We start from the raw sequence: 11,833 nt of genomic DNA on the forward strand, positions 1-11,833 counted from the left end.
GTTTGCTGCTAATACAATTTTGGGTGATGAGTCTAAAACCATGGCAAATAAAATTAGATTATAGGGGTTGGCCCCGTGGCCGAGTGGTTAAGTTCATATGCTCCGCTGCAGGCGGCCCGGTGTTTCGTTGGTTCGAGTCCTGGGCACAGACATGGCTACTGCTCATCAAACCACGCTAAGGCAGCATCCCACATGCCACAACTAGAAGGACCCACAATGAAGAATATACAACTATGTACTGGGGAGCTTTGGGGAGAAAAAGGAAAAAATAAAATCTTTTAAAAAAATTAGATTATAAAATAATTCTGAGAGACTAAAAGGTGAAAAAAATACAAGACAATATTTTATTGATACTTTAATTTTTCTTTCATTTTTATATTCTAAAATTTTTTCAACTAGAGCTATAATGTCATAAAATAAATGGAATAAGTGATTGGAAGCCTCTATTTCCACCAAAAATATATATATATATATATAGAAACTTCATAAATTAACTCACTCCTAATACCTTTCTCTTTTAATTTAAATTATATTTATAGTTGAAGAGAAAATATTTTCTTCTAAACATTAGGATGAAGTTTTACAAACAGGTCAAGATTTTAGCTTCATGTGTTGATACAAAAATAAGTGCTTCCAAGTGTTTTTCATTTTTTTTATTGAGTTCATAGTCGTTTACATCGTTGTGAGATTTCAGGTGTACATATTTCTTGTCGGTCACCACACAAGTGCTCTCCTTCACCCCCTGTGCCCTCCTCCCAACGCCCTTACTCGGTAACCTCTGAACTGTTTTCTTTGTCCCTGTGTTTGTTTATATTCCGTATGTGAGTGAAATTATATGGTGTTTGTCTTTCTCAGTCTAGTTTATTTTACTTAGCATAATACCCTCCAGATCCATCCATGTTGTTGCAAATGGGACGATTTTGTCTTTTTTACAGCTTGTCTTTTCCATTGTGTATATACACAACATCTTCTTTATCCAATCATTGGATGATGGGCACTTGGATTGTTTCTGTGTCTTGGCTGTTGTGAATAGTGCTGCAATGAGCATAGGGGTACACAAGTTACTTTGGATTGTTGATTTCAAGTTCTTTGGGTAGATACCTAGTAGTGGGATAGCTGGGTCACATGGTGTTTCCACTTTTAGTTTTTTGAGGAATCTCCTTACTGTTTTCTATAGTGGCTGCACCAGGTTGCATTCCCACCAGCAGTGTATGAGTGTTCTCTTCTCTTCACATCCTCTCCAACATTTGTTGTTTTTTGTCTTGGTAATTATAGCCATTTTGACTGGTATGAGGTGATATCTCATTGTAGTTTTGATTTGCATTTTCCTAATAGTTAGTGATGTTGAGCATCTTTCCATGTGTCCATTGGCCATCTGTATATCTTCCTTAGAAAAATGTCTGTTCATATCCTCTGCCCATTTTTTGATCAGGTTGTTTGGTTTTTTGTTGTTGTTGTTGAGTTGTGTGAGTTCTTTATATACCATGGAGATCAACCCCTTGTCTGATAAATGATTTGCAAATATTTTCTCCCAGTTAGCGTGTTGTCTTTCCATTTTGTTCATGGTTTCCTTTCCAAGCATTTTTCTTAAAGCTGGCCCTGCCACTTTAAAAGAGAAGTTGTAAATGAAATTTGTATTTAATCTTTCCTGTTTTTGTTTAACACAATTGCCAACAATTTTACTGAACAGCAGAATAATTTATCCTGCGGAAACTTGGCTCAGTGGCAAATTGGCTACAAATCAAATTAGCTTAGTTGTTTCATGTTAAAAAATTAGAAAGTCCCATTTTCCATATAATTTGTTATGAAGCACTTAAAAATCCCAAATTTATTTTTAAAATGTATAAAATGTAAATATTAAAAATAAATAGAAGTTTTAGGAAAAATTTTTGCTTTTGAATTATGCCTACTTTATTAAAAATGACTCTTTCCATATAAATATGGCCAATAGACACATGAAAAGATGTTCATCATCGCTAATCATCAGGGAAATGCAAATCAAAACTACACTAAGATATCACCTTACACCCATTAAATTGGCAAAAACATCCAAAACCAAGAGCGACAAATGTTGGAGAGGTTGCGGAGAAAAAAGAACCCTCATACACTGTTGGTGGGAATGCAAACTGGTACAGCCACTATGGAAAACAGTATGGAGATTTCTCAAAAAGTTAAAAATAGAAACACCCTATGACCCAGCCATCCCATTACTGGGTATCTATCCTAAGAACCTGAAATCAGAAATCCCAAGAGTCTGTTGCACCCCTATGTTCATCGCAGCATTATTTACAATAGCCAAGACGTGGAACCAACCTACATGCCCAGAAACTGATGATTGGATAAAGAAGATATGGTATATACACACAATGGAATACTACTCAGCCATAAAAAAGACAAAATTGGCCCATTCGCAGCAACGTGGATGGACCTCGAGGGTATTATGTTAAGTGAAATAAGCCAGTCAGAAAAAGACGAACTCTATACGACTCCACTCATAGGTGGAAGTTAACATATTGACAAGGAGATCTGATCGGTGGTTACCAGGGAAAAGGGGGGGTGGGGGAAGGGCACAAAGGGGGAAGAGGTGTACCCACAACATGACTAACAATAATGTACAACTGAAATCTCACAAGCTTGTAATCTATCATAACATTAATAAAAAAAAAATGACTCTTTCCACCACCAGCCATCTCATTTTTTGTATTTCGGTTTCAAGGAATGGCAGGATGAATTGGTTGCTGCATGATTGCCAACAATAAGAATTGATAAAGTGGTTACTCTGCAAAATGTAGTGTGCTCAATACAAAGGTAGATCCAAAGAAAATGTAAAATAAGTTGTAAAAGCAAAACATGTTGCTCCATTGTAAAAGAAATCAAATTATCATGCCAAACAACATTATATGCTGCTACGGTGATTGATAAATTATGAACTAAAGACAATTTAAGGGTATACTGAATTTGCGATTAAACACAGCTGGTTAAAAACACGTTTATCCTAACCTCTCCCTAAAACCTCACTAAAATAAAATTAAAAGTGGGAAAAAAAACTAAAACCACATGGGCAAAGAGAATAGGGGAGAAATGAAGGCCAATAACAGATCTCAAGCAACTATGCAATCATGAAGAGCAGACTTTGCAGATGATAGCTCACTGTTCAGATCTGAGAAATATGAAGCCTACATGATCTCAGAGAGAAACGAAGAGGATACCATATACCGCACAATAATACATACACAGACAACTAAACAAAAAGGAAATGTGATCATTATCAACAACAATTAATTACAGGAAAACTATATAAAAATTGTGCAAGAAAAGGAAATGTTGTTCCAGTATACCATATGACCCGTCTGTAAACAATATGGTTATTGTCAGAAAATGTAAATATCCATTTAAAAGTTTCATCTAAATGCAGAAAAAGGATGGAGAAAGAGAAAGCATGTATGTTTAGAAAGTGGTGAATGTGAGAGAGTTAAATTCTTCTTTTCATAAGGTAAAATCAATGTCTAAATTTTGAAAGATAAAAATACATAAACATTATTTAAAATATGGACTAAATGTGAAAATAAATACAGGATTGGAGGTGAGCAAGGTACTGCTCTTTGTTGTTTTTGTAGCCTTGTAACATCATTCAACTATTAGAACATTGTACATGTAATCATTTGACCAAAAACAAAAAAAACAGAGAGAAGATATAATAAAATACTAGTTATTCAGTTCTATCACCTACAAAATAATTGTAAAAGGAGAAATTAAAAATTCTGGTTCAGGTACTAAAACATTCTGGTTCAGGTACCATCCAGCTAAGGGAGGCAGTGTGCTGGGATGGAAGCATATGGTTTGTGTAATCCCTGACACCTAGATTGTGTCAATTGTATTTATTTGACTTCTCTGATTTTCCATTTCTGATTGCGTAAAGCACAGAATTATAAAATCTACCACAAATGATTGTAGAGTATTAATATGCTAATAGCTAAAATATCTAACAGAGTATCTGGTATATTGTTTGATGCTTAAAATGTGTGAAATTTTTTTAAAAATGCGTAATCTAAAAAAAACCCAGCAAAATCAGGCTGAGCCTATGGTTCGACTTCTCAAAGTCTTTTCCTGGAATTAACTTTTCAAACCAGTAATTAATGTGATCTCTGTTAAGGCAAACTGCAATGATATTTCTTAAAGATATTGATTAAATTACTTAATCAAATTCTGTATCTGTTATCCTTGATAGCCATTAATCACAATATTTAATGTCTTTGGAATTTAAAAAATCAATTTCTCTAGACCTCAAGATACTTTGTACAGTGATAAAGGGTTCCACACAGTTTTAATATTAACTTCGAGCAGAGCAGATCTAAAGACAATAGTTAGGACCAGGTGTTCTGTGGCAAATTTTAGCATTATCTATATGGCCTTCAGTGAAAAAAAAAATGAGGCTGGGAAAAATTTCGTTTTAGGGGGTCTCCCTAAATTACTGAATAATTCAATAAATATTAGCTAGCGAATTAGAAGGAACAATGGAGGAGAAAGATGAAAGGAAAAACCAAATGTAGTGTGTGAATAATTGGGGAACTAAAGGGTGACAGGTGAAATAGAAAGGTGATCAAAGGCTAGAAAGTCCCAGGAGTAAATGGAAGAGCAAGACACCAAATGTTAGTCATTACACTCATAGTCTGGTAAGCAACCGGTGTTGCAAGCGCAGTACTCTGCCAAAATCAGCTAATTTCTTTAGAAAACCTGTTCAGTCCTGTCTGTACTCTACGGGAGATAGTGCCAAGTAGGCTCATTTCCCGACACCAAAATGAAAGGAAAAAAAATATTTTATTTACCTTAGCACCCAAAACATGTAGAATGAAGCCACTCAACTCAGATTAAAAAGAACTATTTGAATTGAATGAATGTATGTGGTTCTACACACGTTTGTTCATATTCTACACTGTAAAATAGAGATCTGCTATATCTGTTGCAATGACTTCCTCTATTCTCTGCCTGCTCTTCCTTCTCTTATCACCCTCCTTCATGTACTTTTAGGTCAGATTTGGGGATTTTCCATCTTCTTCAGACATAATAAGTCTTCTGTTGAATATCGAATGTAGAAAGAATAAAACACACTCAGAGTGCATGAGATTATCACCACTCATAGTAGCACACAGACCTTTCGTGAATTATATTTGGATTCTTTACCTTTAGTGTTATCTTGATCTATAGGTTTCAACACGTCTAAAACATTCCATGACTGGTCTTGTTTAACTCCTTACTGAAGTATATACACGAGGGTCAAAACAAGCTGGAAGGCAGAGACTGTGACCTTATGTGTTTTTAATCTAAAATCAAGTTCTATCCTCCAAACATTTAACCAATGAATCACAGCTAAAGCAATTTTTTAAAAGGTGTGTTTGTACTAGATCAGGCTGATTATAGGTGGTCATATGTATGTGAGCAAGAGATTAAACACGTAATTTTCTGCATTGGTCTCTATTCTTATAAAGTCTAACTTGACATTTTTGACAACTTTATCACGTCCTTTGCTTCAGAGATTGATTGACACCATATTTATTGTTTCTTTTACTCTAATTTGAATTGTTGCCTATGGCATAGCAAGAGTAGGAAGAGAAGGTTTGCAGTTCCTTCTTTGAAAAACAAAACATCAAACGTTTATTTCCTTTGCCGTAGGAAAGCTGTGAATCTTACCTTTGGACTCCGACCTGGAGAAGGGACAGAGGGACAGGGGGTAAAGATGGAGAAATTCATTGGTTTTGTGTTCATTTTTATAACGTATGAAGGTTTCATTGCTCAGCTTCACTCTGGGGTGTGAAACAGAACGAAATTTAGCCACTGTGGTATTTGGAAACTGGAAGAAAAGTGGAGACAAACGAGACAGTACGAGAAAAAGAGGATCTGATGTGATATGGAATTTTAGTTATTTAGGCAATCTAGGGGAAGGATGCTAGGAGTAGAACTTTCTAGAGTCAGGGAACAGCATTAAGTCCTCAGGCAAGAGGGAATTGAGCTTTCTCCAAGAACTGAAAGGCCCAAGTGACTCAAACATGGAGATTGGTGGGAGAGTATTTTCTGAAGAAGCTGAGGGGGAAGGCAGCTTTTGAAATTAGAAAGAAGATGCACGGTACAATGGTGCACCAAGAGAAAATGCCTGAATTTTCCAAGAAGGTGCAAAAGGTATCAAGCACTGAGTCAAATCTATCAGAGTTGAGACTTGTTCTCCAACCTTGTAGTCTCAGAAGCTTAACTTTGCCAATGTATTGATTGGCTAAGGGCACAGGCATTGGAATCAGGCAGATGGGAGGGGTCTGAAGCCCTAAACCACAACGTACTAGTTACAGAACTTTAGAAATGTGACTTAGGGGCTGACCCAGTGGCACAGCGGTTAAGTTTGCACGTTCCGATTTTGTGACCCGGGATTCGCTGGTTCCGATTGCAGGTGTGGACATGGCACTGCTTGGCATGCCATGCTGTGGGACGTGTCCCACATATAAAGTAGAGGAAGATGGGCACGGATTTTAGCTCAGGGCCAGTCTCCCTCAGCAAAAAGAGGAGGATTGGCAGCAGATGTTAGCTCAGGGCTAATCTTCCTCAAAAAAAAAAAAAAAAAAAAAGAAAGAAAAGAAATGTGACTTTGCTTCTCTACCTCTCAATTAAAAAAATTTCTTTTTAATTAAGAATTATTTTAGGGTAGTTTCAGGTTCACAGAAAAAGTGAGGGGAAGGTACAGAGATTTCCCATATACCCCCTGACCCTACACATGCATATCCTCCCCCTTATCAACGTCCTCTACCAGAGGTACATTTGTTACAATTGATGAACCTACATCGACATGTCCTTTTCACCCAAAGTCCATAGTTTACATTAGGGTCCATTCTTGGTATTGTACATATTATGGGTTTGAACAAACATATAATTATGTGTAACCATCGTTATGGTATCATACAGAGTATTTTTACTGGCCTAAAAAATCCTTCTTGGTCCACCTGTTCATCCCTCCACTCCCCTACCTCCTTTCAAACCCAGGCAACCACAGATCTTTTTACTGTCTCCATAGTTTTCCCTTTTCCAGAATGTCATATAGTTGGAATCATACAGTACATAGCTTTTTCAGATTGCCTTCTTTCACTTAGGAATATGCATTTCAGGTTCCTCCATGTCTTTGTATGGCTTGATAGCTCATCTCTTTTTACTGGTGAATAATACTCTATTGTTTGGATGTACAGCAGATTATTTATCCATTCACCTACTGAAGAACGTCTTGATTACTTCCAAGTTTTGGCACTTAGGAATAAAGTTGCTATAAATATCCATGTGCAGGCTTTTGGATGGATAAGTTTTCAGCTCCTTTGAGTAAATACCAAGGAGCGCAATTGCTGGATTGTATTGTAGAGTATGTCTAGTTTTGTGAGAAACCACCAAACTGTCTTCTACAGTAGCCATACTGTTTTGAATTCTCATGAACAATGAATGAAGGTTCCTAATGTTCCACATACTCACCAGCATTTGGTGTTGTCTGTGTTCCAGATTTTGGCCATTCTGATTGTTGTTTTAATTTGCATTTCACTGATGACATATGATGTGGAGCATCTTTTCATATGCTTATTTGCCATCTGTATATCTTCTTTGGTGAGGTATCTTTTAAGGTCTTTGGCCCATTTTTTAATCACGTTGCTTATTTTCTTATTGATGAGTTTTAGGAGTTCTTTGTATACTTTGGATAACATTCTTTTTCAGATGTATCTTTTGCAATATTTTCTCCCAGTCTGTGGCTTGTGTTCTCATTCTCTTGACATTTCTTTTACAGAGCAGAAGTTTTCAATTTTAATGAAGTCCAACTTATTAATCATTTCGTTCATAGATCATGCTTTTGGTGTTGTATCTAAAAAGTCTTTGCCATACCTAAGGTCATCTAGGGTTTTTCCTATGTTATCTTCTAGGAATTTTAGTTTTGCATTTTATGTTTCTGTCTGTGATTCATTTTGAGTTAATTTTTTTGAAGTGTGTAAAGTCTGTGTCTTGATTCATTTTTTCTGCATGTGGATATCTAGTTGCTACAGGAGCATTTATTGAAAAGACTATCTTTGCTCCAAAGAATTGCCTTTAACTCGTTTATCAAAGATCAGTTGACTATATTTATGAGGGTCTATTTCTGGGCTCTCTATTCTGTTCCATTGATCTATTTGTTTGTTCTTTCACCAATGCCACACTGTTTTGATTGCTATAGCTTTACAGTAAGTTTTAAAGTCAGGTAGTGTCACTCCTCCAACTTTGTACACCTCCTTCAATATTGAATTGGCTATTCCAGGTTTTTTGTATCTCCATATAAACTTTAGAATCAGTTTGTCAATAGCTACAAAATAATTTTCTTGGATTTTGATTAACATTTCATTGACTCTATAGATCAAGTTGGGGAGAACTGACATCTTAACAATATTGGGTCTCCCTATCCATGAACGTGGAATATTTCTCCATTTAGCTAATTCTTTGAGTTCATTCATCAGTTTTACAGTTTTCCTCATATAGATTTTGTACTATTTTGCTAGATTTATACCTAAGTATTTCATTTTTTTGAGTGCTAATATAAATGGTAATGTGCTTTCAATTTCAAATTCTACTTGTTTATTGCTGGTATATAGGAAAGTGATTGACATTTGTACATTAACCTTGTAGCCTATAACTATGATATAATTGCTTATTACTACAGGGGTTTTTTTGTTGGTTTTTTTGGATGTGCTACAAGGACAATCATGTCATGTACAAACAAAGATAGGTTTATTTCTTCCTTCTCAATATGTATACTTTTTACTTCCTTTTCTCATCTTAACTCATGAGCAAGAACTTCCAGTATGATGCTGAAAAGGAGTGGCGTGAGGAAATATGCTTGCCTGGTACCTGACCTTAGTGGGAAAGCTTTACGTTTCTTTCCATTAACCATGGTATTAGCTGTAGAGTTTTTGTAGATGTTCTTTGTCAAGTTGACGAAGGTCCCTCCTATTCCTAGTTTACTGAGAGTTTTTATCATGAATGGGTGTTGGATTTTGTCAAATGCTTTTTGTACATCTATCGATATGATCATGTGATTTTTCTTTATTAGTCTATTGATATGATGGATTACATTACATGATTTTCCAGTATTGAACCAGCCTTACATGCTGGAGTACCTCTCAGCTTTTTTAGTGTGGAAAATGGGAATTATAGTATCTACTTTATAGAGTAATGGAGGATTAAATAAATTAGTATGGCAAAATCCTCTAGGGGAGAAAAAAATATCTTTTCCTTCTACCTTTTTAAGTTCTCAGCTGGGACTTCTATAACAAAAGATAGATTAACAAGATAAAAGCATACACATTTATTTAACATAAAGTTTTGTGTAACATGAGAGACTTCATAAGGAAATTAAGACCTGAAGAAGTGGTTAAACCTAAGCATTTTTATTCTGGGTATGATGGAGTGGAAAGTTGTGGTAAAATGTGATAGGAAAAAGAGTAGAGGCTAAGTACAGTAAGCAGGGGGAAATTTAACGAAGCCTGTTGGTTCAGATTCTTCTTGCCATCCCTCCGATGTTCCTCAGTCTTTAAAGATAAGCATGTTCCTTTCTTCCACATATAGGAAGGGCACCTCTCCCATGAGGGCCGTATGAGCTGCTTCAGGAGAAGATCTGAAAGTCCTACATCTGTTGTTTCTCAAATGTCTTCAGCTTGAAATATTCAACATTCCAGGGTGCCATATTTTGGGATGTGTCCTGAACCCCATCATTCCTTAGTACAAAGCTTAGCACATCCAAAGAGCCCTTTCAATGGCATTTTTCACTCAGGGACAAATTCACAGTAACTAATCTCTGAAGAGATGGCTCTATAAACCAGAATAAAGATTTGTTAACATATCATGGGGAATAGTTGGTGAACCCTTTGGCCTTGTTACTCATTCCTGTTAAGAAAATCATATGGCAATTGTTTGTGAAAGCAATATAAAAGCCAGGAGAGTTAGTTCTATGAGTCAAATCTCAACATGGCTGTAGCAGAAACATTAATTTCCAGGCAAAGACAGATCTGCCAATTCTCCCACTTTTTCCTTTATCTACCAACTGCTGGTAGAGACCTTCTTTTCTTTAGAAATGTTAATGAATTCAATTAGATTGCTTAAGACTGAAGCCATTTTGCCTCTTTGGGGTTACTTTGCATGTATCTGTTCAGATGCTTTGAATTGCTTTTAAAGTTTAATTCCCCCAGGAGAAACTTGTTTCCAGGTTGTTGTTCACACCCCTCCTATCACTTGCTCTGCATATTTCCAGGCACTCTGTAAAATGTAAATGTTTAAGCTATTGTTATTTTAATCAAATTGACTACATGCCTTAATTACCCTTCTTCTAACCAATTCCCCACTTTTCTACAGAACAATATCTAAATCCTTAAATTTTCCCCGTAAGTGTCTTTAACTACAGCCCAGTCCTAATAATCCAATTTTATCTTCCACTCTTTCCCAACAAGAAATGTAGGCTCATCAAGATCTATGAACACATAGTGGTGCCTCATTACAAGATTGCCTGCCCCTCATCATTCCTCCTGGCTTTTTTTCCTCACTGCTGGTAGCCACTTAATCTCTCCTTTCTCAGAACTCTTAGCCACTTATTTTATGTCAGTCATTTTCAATGCCTATTCACTTATTGTTCTGTACTATTATATTATTATCTATTTTTACCTACCTCTTTTTCAAAAAGAAGAATTAGGTTAAGTTTGAGTTCCTGTTCCAGTTTCCACAGAGCTGAGGAGAAGAGTAATAGATACTTGTTAGGTGCTCAATAAATTCTTATCAGTGAATTATTTCTTTCAGAAGTGGGACTATGATCTAATTCCTAGAAAACACTCTTACTCCTACTGTGAGGGAAATATCTATTTTAGGTATTTAAAAAATATCCTAAGATAAAAACAAATTTGACGAACAATTTGAGATTTTTTCTTTTTATCCTAAGAAGCTAGATTTTTTTCCTTTTAATTTTTGTGCTGAGGAAGATTCGCCCTGAGCTAACATCCGTTACCAATCCTCCTCTTTTTTTTGCTTAAGGAAGATTCACCCTAAGCTAGCATCTGTACCAGTATTCCTATTTTGTATGTAGGTCACTGCCACAGCATGGCCTCCAATCAGTGGTGTAGGTCCATGCCCAGGAACCGAACCTTGGCCACTGAAGTGGAATGTGCCAAACTTAACCACTAGGCCATGGGGCCGGCCCCACACAAGGCATTCATTTTAACAAAATGATAAACATGGAGTTAAATTTCAGGTGACAGATTAGGATTCAAAATTTACATCAGGAAATCCAACATGATGGGGAATTTTGCCTACAATGTTTTTACTTGGAACAGAGATATGTGTTGCATGATTGGAAAAAAAGTACCCCTAATTCATGTGTATGATACTGAAAATATTTTCATGTGAAAAATTGTAATTTGAAGGGAGAAAATTATAACGAACCCCACAAAATCCCTTAGGGTCTCCTAAAGCAGGGGTGGGTTTCATTTTTGGTATTCTGGCATGTTTGACCTTTGATTTTTGTTAAGTGTCATCTTTAGGTTTTACTCACTTTCTATTTACATTCATACAATGTTGTACAGATGGTGCTACATTCACACACAGCTTCTCTAGCCTATGCCCTCATTTTTTTAAAAAAAGTTAGTTTTTAGAAAAATGTCAAAAAATATAGAGTTTAAGTATTTCTTCTGGGTAAGCTATTTAGTCTAAAGCCACAGATAACCAAAAAGTACAATGAATAGCTTTAAAAACGCATCTTTGAGATATGCATCTTTAATATTTGGCATGTGTTTGCGTTCATTTGTAT

This window comes from Equus przewalskii, chromosome 27 (genome assembly GCF_037783145.1).
Source record: "Equus przewalskii isolate Varuska chromosome 27, EquPr2, whole genome shotgun sequence".
NCBI classification, from domain to species: Eukaryota; Metazoa; Chordata; class Mammalia; order Perissodactyla; family Equidae; genus Equus; species Equus przewalskii.